At 40.2% G+C, this 18,961-nt stretch overlaps 1 protein-coding gene across 1 annotated transcript in view; it reads left to right on the forward strand.

Moving 5' to 3' along the window:
• Positions 1-2,055: 2,055 nt before the first annotated feature.
• The window catches only part of SLC16A1 (solute carrier family 16 member 1), a 44,147-nt gene continuing 27,241 nt past the window's right edge, over positions 2,056-18,961 (forward strand). The window contains exon 1 of the mRNA XM_051993006.1: positions 2,056-8,796. The gene's annotated coding sequence lies outside the window, so the exon portion shown is untranslated. The remainder of the gene's footprint in view (positions 8,797-18,961) is intronic.

The following is an 18,961-nucleotide window of genomic DNA, read 5'->3' on the forward strand; positions in this document are numbered from 1 at the left end:
GAACAATAAAAAGCTTTGATTAAAAAAAAAAAAAAGAAAAAGAAAATCCAGGCAAAAAAAGGTCCTAATATTCTTTATAACCTGCCTATAAAGAAGGAGGAATAAATCTTCCCAGATGTGGAAAACTCCAGTGACTAACTTCTCTAGGACTTTTGACTCTTTGCAAAGATATCCTAGTGAGGTTTCATGTGATATAAGGGGGGTTTTATGCAACAAGATATATTAATTAGTTACTGGGAAACTGTGATAGTTGTGTGGTAACATTATGCAGAGCATTACTGTATTTCTGACTTTTTTAATGGCAGTATTAGAAGGCACTTAAATATATGTAGCTCAGAACAACAGGAGTTTGTTTTTAAAGCTCTTTTGGGTTAAGGCAGAGAGAGAATAAAAGAAGGAACACTGGACTGGGGTGGGGTTGGAGGTGGGAGTGGATGGCACAATGATTATAGATGACTGCTGTTAGAACTACCCGAATCTTACTCGCTTTTATTTCTCTCTAAGGAGAAAATCTCTTAAAAGACCAAATAAAAATGAATAATAGATAGCTGAAACACAAGATAAGTAGACAGAGAATATGAATACACTTAGTTGCTCTCATTCAAGTCAGCAGGCCCATAGACCAGGGATTGGAAGGTGTGATTACTGAATCCCTGTTGATTTACTTTGAAAAATCAGGGAGTCAAGTACTGTAGGAATGGAGAAAGGCAAATTTCCAATTTTCCCCCAAAAGATAGAAAACAGAATATGTAAATTCGAAGTCTATGAGCTTGATTCAATTCCTGGCAAAATTCTGGAATATTTAAAAAGATGATTAGTGAAGTTCTAGAAGAGGAAGCAATGATTGTTTAAGGACAGGTCTTTACAGATTAATTTCATTTCTTTTTTTGATGAGCAATCCCTGACTCACAAGAATACTTCGAGTATAGTTTACTTAGACGTTAGCTGCACATTTCAGGAAATCTCTTATCAAACCTTTATAGGCCAGATGAAGCCATGTGGGTTATGAGATACCACAAGTAGACCACTGAATCTTAGGTAGAGTCCTGGGCTTGGAGTCAGGAGTCTTTGCGGTCAGATCTGCCTCCCACACTTGCTGGAGGGGAGGCTAATTAGAAAGAAGACACCAGAACTGCTCCTCCAAACTGTTTATGCTGCTGATCTTGATCTTTTCCTTGGGCTGCTTCCTCAACCAGCCTAACCTGCTAGGATACTTGCCACCTGCCCCTCTGGGAGCATCCTGTACCTTGTCCTGTTATACTCTCATTTGTCCTGTACTTACATGTTGCTGTCTTATCTGACTTTTGAGATAGATTATGAGCTCCCACTGCCTAATAATGTCTAATGAAAAGCCAGCAGGCAGTGGATAAACTTTTATTGTAAATATTTTCATTAATGGCAAGAATTTGCTCTTCTATTTTGCATCTGGACTCCTGGAACTATGTCTTCCTTGTAAGCCCACTCTGTTTTAAAAGGATCTCTATAAAGGCATTCTCTATGAGAAAATGTGGAGTAGTGGATAGACAGCCTGCCTCTGGGGTCACACAAACAGCATCCAACTGCCTCTTGTGACAAATTGGCCATATGATCTTAGGATGATCTCTGAAATCTGTTTGTGTTCTAGGCAACTTGTTAAAATTAAGTTACAATAACAGAATATTTTTGTTCTATAAGAAATGATCAGCAGGATGATTTCAGAAAGGCCTGGAGAGACTTACATGAGCTGATGCTAAGTGAAGGGAGTAGAACTAAGGGAACATTGTACACAACAAGAAGAAGATCAGATGATGATCAATTCTGACGGACATGGCTTTTTTAAACAATGGGGTGATTCAGGTCAATTCCAATAGACTTGTGATGGACAGAGCCATATGCATAGAAAGAGGATCATGGGGATTGAATGTGAATCATAACATATTATTTTCTATTTCTTTTATTTTTTAAATAACTTTTTATTGACAGAACCCATGTTAGGGTAATTTTTTACAGCATTATCCCTTGCACTCACTTCTGTTACGATTTATCCCCTCCCTCCCTCCACCCCCTCCCCCAGATGGCAAGCAGTCTTATACATGTTAAATAGGTTACAGTATATCCTAGATACAATATATGTGTGCAGAACCGAACAGTTCTCTTGTTGCACAGGGAGAATTGGATTCAGAAGGTATAAATAACCCAGGAAGAAAAACAAAAATGCAAACAGTACATTCATTTCCCAGTGTTCTTTCTTTGGGTGTAGCTGCTTCTGTCCATCCTTGATCAATTGAAACTGAGTTAGATCTCTTTATCAAAGAGATCCATTTCCATCAGAATACATCCTCAAACAGTATTGTTATTGAGGTGTATAATGATCTCCTGGTTCTGCTCATTTCACTTAGCATCAGTTCATGTAAGTCTCACCAGTCCTCTCTGTATTCATCCTGCTGGTCATTCCTTACAGAACAATAATATTCCATAATGTTCATATACCACAATTTACTCAACCATTATCCAGTTGATGGGCATCCATTCATTTTCCAGCTTCTAGCCACCACAAACAGGGCTGCCACAAACATTTTGGCACATACAGGTCCCTTTCCCTTCTTTAGTATCTCTTTGCGGTATAAGCCCAGTAGAAACATTGCTGGATCAAAGGGTATGCACAGTTTGATAACTTTTTGAGCATAGTTCCAAATTGCTCTCCAGAATGGCTGGATGTGTTCACAATTCCACCAAAAATGTAGATTTCCCACATCCCCTCCAACATTCCGCATTATCTTTCCCTGTCATTCTAGCCAATCTGACAAGTGTGTAGTGGTATCTCAGAGTTGTCTTAATTTGCCTTTGTCTGATTAATAATGATTTGGAGCATAGTTTGATATGTCTATAAATAGTTTTAATTTCTTCATCTGAGAATTGTCTGTTCATATCCTTTGACCATTTATCAATTGGAGAATGGCTTGATGTCTTATAAATTAGAGTCAATTTTCTATATATTTTGGAAATGAGGCCTTTATCAGAACCTTTGACTGTAAAAATGTTTTCCCAGTTTATTGTTTCCCTTCTAATCTTGTCTGCATTTGTTTTGCATAACATAGTATTTTCACCTTATTTTGCTGTTGTTTGCTTGCTTCCCCCCTCCCCCCTTTTGAACTGATTTTTCTTGGGTAGCCTGATAAATGTGGAAATAAGCTAAGAAGAATTGCACATGTTTAACCTATATTGAATTATTTGTTGTCCAGGGAAGGAGGGAGATGAGGAGAGAGGGAGAAAAATTTGGAACACAAGGTTTTGCAAGGATGAATGTTGAAAACTATCTTTGCATGTATTTTGAAAATAAAAAAGCTATTATCAAAATATAAAAACATAAAACTAAGTTACAGAGGAGTTCAATTTTCAGAAATGAAGGATGTTTCTATACCTAGAGCTCTTGATTTTGAGGAAATGTAGAAACCAAAAAATTACTATTATTTAGCACATTATATCCAATTATTCTATTTCTTTTTTGTTTAGATTTTAAACCATTAGTTTATTTAACACAATTCATATAAAGACCCAATAAAGCTAGTAGTAATAGCTAGCATTCACATAATCCTTTTCAGTTTGCAAAGACATTATAAATATTTTATTTGAATCCCATAAATAGTGGGTGTTATTATTGTACCCATATATACATTCTCAAGATGAAGAAACTGTGCCTGGAGAGTCAAGTGATTTCCCATTTGGTTCATACATACAACTAGTGTCTAAGAGTAGATTTGAACTCAGGTCTGTCTTACTTTAAGTACTGTAGTATTCTCCACTGTTCCATCCAATTGCCCCAGTTTTCTGTTTTTCTGACCCTAAAAAGGGGACTAAAGTCCATGTACTTGAATCTAAAACTCAAGATTCATGAATAGAAAAAACAGATATAGAATCTGACCAAATCCATACAAGAATCAGCCAGTGAGTGGTATTCCCTTCTTGCTAGCCTTTGCACAATGACCTAGAGTTGTGGACCAGGAGAAACTTTTGATACCCTCAGCGGGGTACCAGGTACCCAGCATCCCCAGACTGGGAGAGGGGGAAGCTTGGGACTGTTTTCCAGCCAATCTTTTACAACTGGGCAAACAGGTACCCCATGGTGCTTGAGAGCTCAGGGAGGATCTCACCCATTGGTCAGACCCTGTGGCAGGTCACACAAACTGAAAGGATGCTGCTTGCTGGACAGCAGTGTTCTGCAGCATCTGAATGGACTCTAGGATACAAACAGTCCCCATAGGACAAGTTAGGCTGGAAATACTCTAGCTGTGGGTTTGGTGCTGTATCTGTGGGCTCTGGTGCAGCAGAGCTCTGTAAAGTCAGCCCAAGGTGGACAGTGGCAGTGGAGTCAGCTTTTGTTATTTAGTCTGCAGCAGGAGGAGAGGGGAGGGAGAGGAATTTGGTCAAACAGTACATTTTGATTACCAGGTTATTTTTTCTCCCAAAAGATCCTCATGGTTCATCTACACGGACTTGACTCTGGTAGCATTTCTGGGAGTAAAGGTTATTATCATGTCCATCTTCAAGAACCCAGTCTTCACCCTGCCAAGAGGCACTGTGCCAGGTCCTCTATTATGGCAGGCATCCTACAGAGGCAACTGGAGATAATTTGATGATGAAAGTGATCGAGTCCAAGGCTTCTATCAGATGAAATCCCCTGCCCTCAGATCACAGTGCTGCCAGCTAAAGATAGGGCATGAAGCTGGCAGGGCCAGGGTGAAGCTAATCTGGGAAGGTGCTCACTTCCACAGCAATCTCCTAGAAAGGTTTCTCATGTATGTGGGCTTGGTGGGGTACAACTTATTAATGGTTTTAAAGACTGTTTTTTTTTTTTTTTGCAGGTCGAGGAGACCAGCTTTCTCAGGTCTGGCCCCTATTCCTCCAGCCACAATCAGCCTATAAGAGATCAAGGGAGGTCTCAACCTAGCCAAGGGCCAGCCCCTTTTTTCCCCATCTCCTCCAGAAGTCCCACAATCCATGGGAGCAGCCATCAGGGCTCCTTCTCTTTTGATCCTCTCTTAGATCAGTCTGCTTGGGCTGGGCTGGGAGTTAACTCTGATGAGATAAAGGACCACCACTCCTTCCTTTCTCTAACTTCTGAAGGGCCCTTGTACATATCATCTGATTTATGTAACCTAAGGACCTTATCATCCAACCTACTTTGGAACTTTCAGAATCCCCAGGCCTTTTTTCTCCTATGTTTCTCCTCCAATTAGAGTGGGAACTCCTAGAGAATAGGTGACTATTTGTATCCCCAGCACTTAGCTTGGCATGTGGTAGTGCTTTTTTATTCATTTATTCATTAACTCATTCACTTTTCTGGGTAATCAATAATTATGTTAATTATAGCTAGCAGGTAATAAAATGGTCACTGGCTTTCCGCTCTTAAAAACAAACCTCAGGGGTCCTCTGAATGTTAAAAAGCCTTTGGAAAAGAGGTTGTACCTAAGGGTAGAAATCAACTTTTTAAAAAATTGTTTTATTTTTTCTCTGTTATATATACATTAAATTTTAAATACATATTTCTGTTTTTTTCCTTTTTCTGAGGCAATGGGGTTAAGTAACTTGCCCAGGATCATAGTTAGGAAGTGTTAAGTGTCTGAGGCCAGATATGAACTCAAGTCCTCCTGACTTCAGGGCTGGTGCTCTATCCACTGCAACCACCTAGATGACTTTAAATACATATTTCTTTATGAATCATGCTAGGAGAGAAAAATCAGGACAAAAGGGGGGAAACCACGAGAGGAAAAAAAAAAAAAGTAGGAAAAAAAGTAACTAGCATGTGTTCATTTACATTCAATCTTCATAGTTCTCTTTCTGGATGCATAGAATTTTCTATCCAAAGTTTATTGGGATTGCCTTGGATCACTGAAGCACTGAGAAGAGCCAAGTCTTTCATAATTGATCATTGCACAATCCTGCTATTACTGTGTACAATACCTTCCTGGTTCTGCTTGTTTTACTCAGCATTAGTTTGGTAAATCTTTCCAAGCCTTTCTAAAATCAGCCTGTTCATCACTTTTTATAGAATACTATTCCATTACTTTTATATACCATAACTTGCTCAGCCATTCCCTAACTGATGGACACCCACTCATTTTCTAATTCTTGGCTACCACAAACATTTTTTGTACATGTGGGCCCCTTTTTTATGATTTCCTTGAGATGCAGATCCAATAATAGCACTGTTGGATCAAAGGATATGCACAATTTTATAACTCTATGGGCAGTTCCAAATTGCTCTCCAGGACCATTGGATCATTTCATAACTACACCAACAACTTAGTGTTTCAGTTTTCCTCACATCTTCCTTCAACATTTATCATCTTTTGCTGTTGTCTTAGCCAGTCTAAGAATTATAAAGTGGTACTTCAGGGTTTTCTTAATGTTCATTTCTCTAATCAATAGTGATTTAGAGCATTTTTTCATGACTATAGATGGCTTTAATTTCACCATCTGAAAATTCTCTGTTCATATCCTTTGGCCATTTATCAACTGGGGAAACTCATTCATTCTTTTATTATTATTATAGCTTTTTATTTACAAGATATATGCACGGGTAATTTTTCAGCATTGACCCTTGCAAAACCTTCTATTCCAACTTTTCCCCTCCTTCCCCCAAAAGGCAGGTAGACCAAAACATGTTAAATATGTTAAAGTATATGTTAAATACAATATACGTATACATATATCCATAGTTATTTTGCTGCACAAAATAGAAATAAGGTAAAATTAACCTGAGAAGGAAATAAAAAATGCAAGCGGACAAAAACAGAGGGATTAGAAGTGCTGTGTAGTGATTCACACTCATTTCCCAGAGTTCTTTCTCTGGGTGTAGCTGGTTCTCTTCATTATTGAACAAGTGGAACTGATTTGGTTCATCTCATTGTAACTCATTCATTCTTGGTGAAGTCCTGCTGGCCTGGAGCATCCAATGCTGGCGATATAATAGTCATTGGTTTCAAACTTCCACATAGAGACATGTCTGTGGAGATGTGATGCTCCTGCTGATTGATTCTCCATTTATGTCATGACTCTTGGCTGTGAGTTCCCTTTCAAGCCGTTTGGTACTCTCTAAATCTGTTATTTTTTTTTTTAATACAACTATTTAACATACTTGATTTCCTTTGTAATCCTATGTACTTTATTTTGTGCATTTAAAAAACATTATTCTGAGATGGGGCCCAGAATGAACATTTCCTTTTTAGCCTTCCTCTCTCTCCCTCTTTCTCTCCCTCCACCAAGAGCTTTTGAGACGTTTCAAACTGGATGCCTTGTAGCAATCTCCAATGCAACATGTCCAGAGCAGAGCTCATTAGTTTCCCCCCTACTTTCCAGGGCAGCCAGGTTTCCAACCCCAGTGTCATCCTTTCTTCTTCCTTCTCACTCATCCCTTTTACCCCTTCAGGTGCCAAATCCTGCCGTTTTTACCTTTACAACATCCCTCTTACCCGGATCCCCCTCTCTTTATTCACACTCAAATACCAGCTTCCCTTCTAGACTACTGAAATAAGCTTCCAATTGGTCTGTCCCCAAATATAGGTGCCAAGCCCCAGTCTGACCACGTGTCACTCCTCCCCATTCAAAAAGCTCCAGGGACGGCCGTTACTTCCAAGCCCAGAGCATGAAATGCTCTCTTTGGGAGCAGGAGCCCTCCCCCGTCGGAAGCTCCCCCCCAGCCACGCCGCGGTCCCGGGCTCCCAGAAGCCATTCCCTGCGCCTCCCCTCTCCAGGATTTGCCCCCCACCCCCTGGCTCCGTCCCTTTTCCTCGGCATCCTCCCAGACTCAGACCAAGTGCCCTATTCTGCGGCACTCCCAAATGCTCGTGTTTTCTCCTCCCGAATGTCTTTCCTTCGACTCTAACCTCGGACACTCACTAACTGTATGTACCCCGTGCGCCTCAGTTTCCTGGTCTGTAAAACGGGCAGAAGTTGACGACGAGCCACTGCAGTGTCTTTGCAGCGGGACCGCGGGTGGGGTCGGGAAGAATCGGACTGGGATCAGGTCTTGCATGCACCTAAGGGCACGTAGAGGTTTTCCCCGTTAAGGCGCGAGCTCCTCCGGCGCAGGGGCTGCTCCTTAGGGGTCCGAGCACGAAGTCCGGCACCTCGGAAGCGCTTTATCCGGGGGCCCACGCAGAGTCCCCCTCCTCAGGGCTTCCCCCGCCACGCTTCTTTTCTGAACATCACCAATGCAAACTTCCCTTTGGTGCGGAGCTGGGGCTTACCGGTGATTCCTTGTAGGGAAACTCCCGTGGCCCGCTGGTGTGGACATTAAAGCGACTTCAAGTTCGGAGCGGGAGGAGGCGTCTGGAGGTTGAGGTGAGTTGGGCGCTGGGACTTGCTCTTCCGTCTCCTGTCTTTACTCAGCGAAGGAGTCCACGCGCGTGGAAGTGGTAGAGAGCAGTAAGCGGGGATCACGTGGCGGGGCCGTGGGGAGACTCGTGTGAGTGTGCGTGTGGACGTGTGAGCTGCTCTGGGCGGGGGTGGGGGTAGGGAGGGGGTGCGGAGGTGGGGGGTGCAGAGAAGGCGGAGCGGCCGGGAAGCTCCGCCCCCTGTGCGCATGCTCCCGCCCCGGGCACATTATAAGGCCGTAGTGAGAAGCTCCGCTGGCAGAGTAGAACGGGCGCTGCGGAGGGGAGAGGGCGCCGGGGCCTCGGGGCTGCTGCCGCCGGGGGAGGGAACGAGCGACGTGACGTGACGTGACGTGACCCGAGCCTGGAGCTGAGCCCAACAGAGCGCGAGCCCTCCCCGCCCACCCGCGCCCACGCTCCCTCCAGATCCGCGCACATAACGGTTAGTTGGGTAACGGCCACCTCGGAAGCGGTCCTTCGGTCCGCGCGCGCGCGCGTGCCCCTCGACTCCGTTCGGCGTCTCTTTTGCCCCTCCCCGCAGCCTGGAGCGGACTGGGGGGTTCTGAGAGCGGGGAGCCGAGTGCCCGCTCCCCGAAGGAGGGAGATATAGGAAATGGTGTGTGGGGAAATGCACGCAGCTTCCCCCCCCCTCCCGCTACCGCTCACAAAGGGTGTTAGGGGGATGCAGGCTAAACGGGCACCTGTAGAGTGGCGGGGGACCCGTGGAGAAGTAACGCCCCCTCCCGGGCTGCACCCCACCTTCCCTTTTCCCTCACCCCCCGGAATGTGTGCTAGCATCCTTCATAAAAGCGGGATGGTGCTCCTCCGGCCGGGATCGGGGCTAACCCCGCGCGGGCCTGCCCCACGTGGCGCCCGGGCCGGGTTCCAGGCACTCTCTGCTCCGACGTTTGTAAGTGAATCTCAGCTCGAGTTCGGTGCCGAGGCGAGCTGATGGGGGAAACCTATCGTGTAGTGCAACGCGATGTCTACGAAGGGCTTTTTGTGCCATTCCGCCTCGTGAGCTCGGGGCTTTAAAGATGAAAGAATCCGACGGTTCGCTTTACGGCGGGGGAAACCGAGACCCTTAGGGTCGAAGTGGTCACTCGGCCAGTAAACGACCTGAGGTATATTTGGACGGGCGGCCTCTTGGCGCTGGTCATCTTTGCACATCAAGGGAACGTGACTCCCTGGGCATCCTGGGAATGAGTGACCAAGGGATCACTCTAAACTGGGCAGCATTGTAAAGTCCGCTGGTCGGCGCGCCCCGATCGGTGCGTGGGCTGCAGTTTTGTAGTTTGCACCGCATGTTTCTGCTGGCCTGGAGCCGGGGTCATCCTAGACCTAGTGGCTCCGTTGGGGGCATTTTTTGGCAAAGATACTGCAGAGGTTGGCCATTTCCTTCACGTTTTACTGGTGAGGAAACTGAGGCCACTTGCCCGGGGTCCACTAGGACTCCCTGCCCACTGTGCCACCCAGCTTTTATACGACTATAATTTCTAAGTACCACATGATTATAATTTCTAAATACCTGCCCACATAAAAAGGATGGGCCCACTTAATGAGGACTTGACTGTATTGGGATTTGAGTCAGACCTACGTCTTGAACTTGCTATAGAACCCTTTTCCTTAATAGAAATTGTAGCTTTTTGCACATTGTAGTTACTGCCCATTCTAGTGAGGTGAGGTATTTGCCGTGCTAGTTGAGTTTAACAGCTAGGGGAATTCTTATTGCTGTGTAATTTAGCTAAAAGTCAGTTAACCCTATTAATGAAAATGAAACTTTTTAAAGTTCCTATTTTCCTTTCTTTGGGACATAGTTCTGAACTTTATTCCACCACCCTTTCTTAATTACCATTTTCCATAAGCTACACTGTGTGGCTTTTTGTTCAGGATTGTTTGTGCTTGAGGAATAATACCATTTTAATAGCATAGTTTTGGGGTAATAGTGATTGAGGTCAAACTCCAGTTGATTGCTGCAATTTAGTAATAATGGACAGGGCTTTAAATTCTGTATTTTTAGATAGGTTTTAGTATAGCTAATATTAAGTCATGAGGGTGGGACAACCTGGGAGCTTAGGTTAAGGTAAATGTAACTTTACATGCCTTCAGATAGGTTAATAAGGTTTCAAAATCTAGTTAGTTACACTTTTGCTATAATCAGCTTATCTCGACCTCAAAAATACCTGGAGAAAGATTTAAAATGTCTTGACATGTGAGGATAAACTCTAAATGGCATAGTAGATAAGGTGCTGGACTTGGAATTAGGAAGAGATGGGTTCAAAATCTTTCTATTCATTACTTAGGTGGTGAGTAAATTGGTTAAGTAAGTTACTTTTAATTAAATTATTTTATTAAATTATCTTGATTAAGATAATAATACTTGTGGTAGTAGTAATAATAGTAATAGTAGTAGTAGTAGTAATAACAGCCATGATAGGATTTGTGAGGCTTAAGTGAGAATGCCAATATAAGGTGCTTTGCTAATTTTTAAGTGTACATAATTTTAAACACAAGCTTCTTGTTAGTAGCAATATTCATTTCTTTTAGCCAATATATATGTGTGTGTGTGGGTGTATAAATAATTTTAATCAGAATAATAATGGAATTGAGTCTCAAATCTTGAATATACTTAAGGATAAACTCAGTCCAAATTCAAAATTTACAAATGAGGAAATAGACCCCATCCCCATCCCTGACTTCTATTTAAAATTTCCTTTCTTACTAGATCAAGTTAGTAAACATCTTCATTCAGAAAATATTATCTGCCTTTAGCACACAGTTTCCCTGTGAGCTCCTAGAAGTGTTTTGGATGTGCCTTAATGTGATAGTTCACTTTAAAAAGTTCATTTAGAGCTTTATGTGGACATTCTAAGTCACTTGGCCTTTGAAAGCTTGAAATACTCCCAAGGATATCCAAAATGTGTAAGGATGGGGTAGGTCTTTTTTCCCTTTCTTTCTTTCTTTTTTCTTTTATAAACTGCTGATCTTTTAAGTACCTTTTGCAGGCCTTGAGGGGGCCTAGGGAGAAGGATAGGGCTGAAGACCGATATTTTCATCATAGTACATTCTGTCTTATTTTTAATCTAAAAGCGGAACCTCCTAGCAATTGTAATTATTAAGAAGCAAAATTTAGCAGTCTCTATTTTACCTTATTTCCTTTTCTACTTCATTAAGTTCCATCCAGCTCATAGTAGCTCCTTCTTCGCTCTTGTCCTTGTAAAGTTAGCTCTGGGCTGTGATGCAACCCTGAAAAGTTTGACTTGCTGTGTCATTTAGGAGCGGTACAGGTTTGTTATACAAATATTCATTGGTTTATGTGGAAGGTTATGAATCTGGCTGATATGAAGGTGGTTTGGGCTGGAAAGGCTTCTACAGGTATGGTATGGTGACTCATTTGTGTATTTGCCCTCTGAGGACTCTCGTGCCTTTGGTGAGGTGTTTATTACCAAAAGACAGCCATCCCAGCTCCTCCCCAAGGTGAAATATTTGGCCACAGAATTTTATGAAGATGATTTCTAAAGTGCAGAGGGTTATGCCTGGGAAGAGGAAAGTAGGAAATACTCATGCCAGTGAAATCATGCACCTCCTGAAGTTAACAATCATTTATCTGGTAGGAGTGTGTATTTATTCCTGCAAGTTAGTCAAAATAAATAAAACTTTAGCCTACTTCTATTCTAAGGAAGGCTTTTAGGTGAAGCTTATTTGGTAAAAGTCAGTAGATACATATGAATGATTTTAATTTATTATTTTTCTGAAGAAGATTTTTCAGTTTGGAGAATGACATTGCTCTGGGAAAATTAATTTACTCCACACATTTTATAAGCAATCTTAGAAGAAAAGAAATATTCTTTGTGGAGGTGAAGTGTAAGCACCCCACTGTGCTTTTTTAGAGTAGGGTGGCTTTATTTCAGTCAGTTGTGTTTCTGTGATATTGCTGTCTGTATTTATCTATGTTCCCTGGAAAACATCCAGAGGGAAAGTGAATTCAACAGGCTTTTTTTTTTAAGTTTCCAAGAATATTAAATGAGTTTGTCTAAATTTCTAGGTACAGTTCCAATAAAGAAAGTACATACTGATTTTTATTAATATTGGCAAAATCTAGGTGTCCTATTGTTAGCATTTTAAAATGAGAAATTATACTATTTATATAAGAAACCATATAAATTTGGTACCTCTTTATCAAAGAATGCCTTAATTTCTCTCTCTGTGTGTGTGTGTGTGTGTGTGTGTGTGTGTGTGAGAGAGAGAGAGAGAGAGAGATTGAGACTGAGATTGAGACTGAGACTTGGCCTCTCACCATTACCCTGGCTGGAAATAGAATGGCTCCTTCTGGGTTTGATTTGACTGGCCATCAGCATGGAATCTTTTGTCTTTTTGACCTGGGCTGATTTAAGCCCTCCATGGCCACATGGTGGCCTTCTGTCACAGGATCCACAGAATCAGGCTTTTTAAATTCTTCAGCTTAGAACTCTTGAATTTTGGTGATCCACAATCCTCAGCTTCCCCAGTAGTAAGAATTACAGGCTTCTGCCACTGCATCCTGCCAAAGCATGCTTTCTAAAACTAACTTTGTACATTACCACTTGCCCAAAATAATGATTTGTGCCAGCAAAGTCTGGTTTTATTACTCACTCTTTTTACATGGTATTAAAAAAATACACCACTTAATTCTTGTTGATTAATCGGTAACAGGAGTCAGAAATAGAGTGATATTCGAAATTTTCAACTCCATTCAACATTTGTAAACTTTCAATGTGTATAACTAGGACTCCTAAGACCCAAAAAATAAAACTAGGAAAAAATAGGAGGAAAAAACCTTCCCTACCTGCCAACCCTTTTCCTCCCATTGGATTCTGGAGGGAAGTGGAGAGTATTGGAAATGTGGAATTAATTACTTTTTTTTTAGGTTGATGAATAAGATAATATATGTTCATTTCCTTTGTTCTCTAAAATGTTTTCTAGAATTACACAAGAGGATGAGTGACTTGGGAGACATAAATATATTAGATCATTAGAATTCCTTTCTACACAAAACAGGTTGTATTATTATTCTCTGTGTGTGTGGTGTGTGTGTGTGTGTTTCAGTTGGGAAAAAGTGACTTGCTCAAGTCACACAACTAGGAACTGTGAAGTGTCTGAGATCATATTTGACTTCAGGTCCTCCTAACTCCAGGGCCAGTGGTCTTTTCACTACACCATCTAGTTGCTCCAGAACAACACATTGTACCTAAATAGAAAAAAAAGATATAATTCCTCATTCATTTGCATAAAAAGAAGTAAACAGTGCCATCTTTGCTCGTGAACTTCTTTTTGGTGATTTTTGATCTACTTAATACACACATACACATATACACATAATACTTCACGTACATAGTAAATAAAGACTTCTTACATGAATGTTTCTTATCCAACTAATAAGACATCTCAGGATTAAGAGGATAGTGACCTTTACTAAAAGACAGGCTGGTACCATTCATTTTTTACAGCATTTTACAGTATAGAGAACACTATAACATTTGTTTCATCTATTTTGTCCTGACAACAAGGATGTGAGATAAACAGAGCATATGTTATTACTCTTTTACAGATGAGAAAACTGAGGACCAAAGAAATTAGTATATACCTCACCTCTGAGGCAGGCAGGCAGATGAAGAAAAGAGTCATAAATTAAGTGATTTGCCTGGTGTCATATTGCTACTAAGTGATGAGTCAGTCCTCATGTATTAAGTGCTGGATTATGTTGCTGGGTATTGATGATTGAAACATAAAAGTGAAATCATCCTTGTGTTCAGTTTAGAAACACATAGAAGACAGTTTGTGTCCCATGACATTTAACTGCATTGAAGGAAACTAGGAAGTCTGAGGTTTATAGATGAGGAAAGATTCCAAGCCAGGGCAGCTGTACAAAAAAGCTGTGTGTACATGCATGTGTGTGTATGGCTGTCTGTCTCGTACTAGTACCAGTTTGATTAGACTCTAAGATAGTAATGTAATAAGTAATAAGGTAGGTTGGCTCCAAGAAAGATGGGAACAAAAGCTAGAAGAAAAGAGGCCTGCAAACTTCTTTTCCTTTCTACTTTGCCATGTTATCTCATATAATTGATGATTTTATTGAGTACAGAATTTGACTGGATTATAAAACTTATACCCTACTTAGAAATCTAGGTCGAAGATGGTGTGTTGAAATGTAAAAAATAAAGACGGATGTTTCCAGGATCAAGTCTAGGATTCTGCCACATGTATCTTATAACACATACTACCTCTTACCTTTATCTACAGTGTATGAAATGTTACATATTTAGAAATACAGCAATATAAGCAATAAACTAAGAAGTGAAAAGGTAGAGAAATTTAGTTCAATCCAGGCAGGCCTTCAGTTTTCAGAAATCTAAAAAGATGACAAAAATACATCATGAGAAGCAGAAACTATTCATAATCAGAAAATGAGACATCCGGACAAAAAAATGTTGCTTTTTTTCCTTTCAGCTTTATTCCTCAAAGTATATGTCTTTTTGATACTAATGGATTTTTAGAAAATAACTTTATAGTGCTGATGGTTTCTCTTTTTGCTTCTTCTAAGCTGGTAAAAAGGATTCTTTAAAAGTTTATTGTTAAATATGAATATACACATCAATAAGCTGGATACAAAAGTAATTCTTGTCTTTTAGGGATTTAAAATTTAGCTATTTGTGATAACACACAGGAAATAATTAGGGAACAATTAATTACAATAAAAAATATGGTCATTTGTAAAACTGTAATATAAACCAGAGGGGAATGAAGAGACAACATGGTAAATATAAGCTGTGTAATATACAACCCTAACTTTTGCATAAGAAATAGCATAAAAATATTAAGAATGTTCATAAATGGAAAAGGAAGTGGAATGCTACTCAGATTGGTAGGAGATAAATCTGATCAGGAAGATTAGTATTCTTAATCTGATTTTAAGTGCCCTTGAGTAATTCTTTTAGGGAGGATGTATGCAAAGATGTTGGCCAAAAATATACAATGGGAAGGATTTCACTTTACTTTGATATTTCATACATTTGTCTCATTCTAATTTCTAGTGGGATAGAATATTAGAATGTTATATAGGGTATGTGAGGGGAATGTGAAAGATCACTAGTAGTATAGTACTTTGATTTACAAGTGAAAGTGATTCAATGTTAAGTGATGCAGCTGAACCAGGAGTCAGAGCCCGTCTCTTAATAGAGACCAAAGGCACAATTCAGTTCTAGTGTTATTAGGGAAGATTATTTTTTGGGGGAAGTGGGGGTTATTTTTGAATCAGATTTTGAAAAAAGTGATTACATCTGTGCATAGGGAAAATTAGTCTGTTAGTGGCATGAGAAATTTATTGGAGATAAGAGCACATATAAGGAAACTAATGCAGAATCCAATAAATGTAATATATGGGTCTAAACTTAAGTGGTGGTATTGGGAACAGAAGAGAGAAGTGCAAGAGATACCAAGATGCAATAGGATTTGATAATTAATTGTACGGGAGAGAAGGAACAGCCAAGATCAATTTCAAAGATTTAAACTTGGAAACTCAATAGGTGACGATTTCATAGATAAAAATAGTTAAATCTGAAAAAGGAGCAGGTTTAGGGGAAAGATGAGTTAGGTTATTAAACTTGTTGAGTTTGAGGTGTAAGTGAAATGTTGGATATGCAGATCTGTAGCTCAGAGAAGTCAAAACTAGGAAGAGGACTTTTATCATAAAGATTGTCAGTAAAATTTTCTTCAGACTCTCTTGCTTGTCCTTTTTAGGATTGAGGATATTTGAGAATATTTAGGTAGATGAGAATGAATCTGTAACGGGAGAGAAATTGGAGGTGGGAGAAGAAATGACGGCTGGAATAATATTATTAAAGACATAAGTGAGAAGTAATTAGTCTACTAAGCACATAACAAGGCTCTCTTCTTCAAGGAAGTGGGGAGAGGATGCTGCTGTGCTAAGGTTTGAGCAATAACGGGAAGAGAGCCAGCCAATCAATAGTGTCACCTGTTGACCAACAGAGGCAATTGTCTGGCCCAGTATCTCTTCACCTTTGGAGGGAATCGTAGTTGTAAACATGTCCTCTTCACCCTTTTTCCTTTTCATTGTTTACAGTTCACAGATTGTCTAAATTGGAATTTGTTCATTTGTACCTATGTCCTATTGAATTTTGAAATTTCTTAACCCAGATAATGGAAGAAAAAAAATCTGTTGCCCTTTCCCCTTCTGTTTTTAAACAAAATATTTTAATAAAATGTTATCAAAGAAAAGGAATGGGTAAAATGTTTTGCATAACATGTATAACTTATATCAAATTGATTATCCCTGAGAGGGAGCAGATAAGGAAGAGAGAGAAAATTTAGAATCCAAATTTTTTTTTAATGTTAAAAACGGTCTTTATATGTAAGTGGGGAAAAATAAAATATTTTAAAAAGGAAAAGTAAAGGAACACTATAACTGTTGAGGTGAAAATCAATACAATCAGTTCTGTCATCTTCTAAAACCCTTGGAAATAATAATTGTCCTTCCGTAGCTCTGAGTAGTTCTCTTCTGCCTCATCTTTTAATTGACTTCACAAATGATTTCTCATTCAGCTTATTTGTTTTTCTGTTTTAATTATTACTATTGAAAAATAATATGCTTAGTATTTTCTTTTCCAAATGTAGAGGATTTCAGCTTGTAGACTAGCCTCAGGGCCTAGAGTTAACATTTCTGGGGAGAGAAAGGCTATCAGAATTCCCCAAGACCAATTTATAAATGAGCTTTTAGAACTCAGCTTTTTGTAAAATGAGAACCTTTAGTTGAAGTAACGGATTTTTATCTGACCACCTATAAATAATGAGTCTTGAATATTCAAAAGTTGGCCCTATATATTAGAACAGAGACTTCCTTTTCCCCAAGGCTCACATTGTTCAGTGAACATTGGTAGCATCTAAGGCCGAAATGTTTTCACATCTCAGGATTGAAGGGAGCTCTGAGGTCATCTATTCCACCTCATTTCCACAAAGGAATGCATGCTATAACATACTCAGCATATGGTAATTCAGCCTCTGTATGCATAACTTTAATGAGGAATAACCCAACCCTGGAGGCAGGCCTTTCCACTCGAGAAAGCCTCTAATTGTTAGCAGATTTTGTTGACTTTAAGCCAGACTTGGGGCCAAACAGAACCAGTCTGATCCGTGGTCTGCAGGATGGGTCCTCAAATACTTGAAGAGAGCTAGCCTATCTCTTAAAGGTGATTATTAGATTAAACATACTCAGTTTCAACAGAATTATATATGCAGGGAAAGGAACACTAAGGTTGTTGCCTTCTTGGTTACTAAGTTGTCAGGTCCTTAAGCTTTTTTTGACAATTGGTAAAACCTGTGGACCTTGTTCTTGTAAGAATGTTTTAAAATACATCAAATAAAATACTTAAGATTAAGTTAAGAATCCCTATTTTATTAAATGTACATTCACAGGTGTAATAAAATCTGTGTAAGCCAAATTCCTTTGGGTTATTATACATTTTTTCCCCAGATTTTGCAGTATCCTGAGATTTGATAAAGTAGGTTGAACTCATCGGGGAAAAGGTAGTATTTGGAGGACTCTCCATCAACATGGAACCTCTTTTCCACCTGGAATATGTTAGGTCTCATCTGTCACAGTGGTGAATTTCTTTGACCATCCCCCTGTCAGCTGCCAACCTGACAAACAGTGACATCCTAGGTTCTTGATTGGGCCAGCTGAAGATTTCTCTTTTTTGGTGAGGCAATTGGGGTTAAGTGACTTGTTCAGGATCATACAGACAAGAAGTGTTAAGTCTCTGGAATCAAATTTGAACTCAGGTCCTCTTGCCTTCAGAGCTGGTGCTCTATCCACTGTGCCACCTAGCTGCCTGGAGGTGAAGATTTCTCAAAAGTCTATAAGATAGAGTAGGTCAGACCCTAAGTCTAAATCCCACATGATACCTATTCTTGGAGGTTTATAGGGCAGAAAGGGTCAGAACCTAGGCCTAAGCTTCAGCAAGTAGACAGCACAGCTGACCATTGGTCAATGGTTACTTTTCAGTCCATCCAATAAACCCAAGCCTTTTTCTATTTAACCAAATTTACTATTTTGGTTCCCTAGGCCACACACAATGCTGGGAGATGGGAGCTGAGAGGCTTTGGGCCTCTCCTTTCACAGACCAAATAAATGCTTCCCCTTTGTATCTAAAAATGCCTCTGAGTAGTTTATTTAGGTGAGGGGTCTAGCACCCATCCCACACATTCTCCATACCTTTCAGTCACTTGAGGGTGGTAACAATATGGTCCATTGCTGATTGTTGCTTGTGAAAGCCCACTTGTTCTTGAGTATACTTAATTTTGAATGCTCTTAGTGATTGATTAGATGACCCTCATAAAGATTTTATACAGAAAGGACGCACTCAGATTGGTGGTGGTTGATATTTTCTCAGCTAACCTTTTTGGGGTAACTATCTTTTAGGGACCCCCCATACCTTTGGCATTGTCATCTTCAGTTACCTCATAACTTAGTCCCTCAGTGACTATCATTTTCTTGCCTCCAACATAGATCTCCTCTGTTTCAAATCTAAAGCTAGCTGCTTTTCCTGCTTTTG

The sequence above is a fragment of the Antechinus flavipes genome, chromosome 4 (assembly GCF_016432865.1).
Source record: "Antechinus flavipes isolate AdamAnt ecotype Samford, QLD, Australia chromosome 4, AdamAnt_v2, whole genome shotgun sequence".
Lineage (NCBI taxonomy): Eukaryota > Metazoa > Chordata > Mammalia > Dasyuromorphia > Dasyuridae > Antechinus > Antechinus flavipes.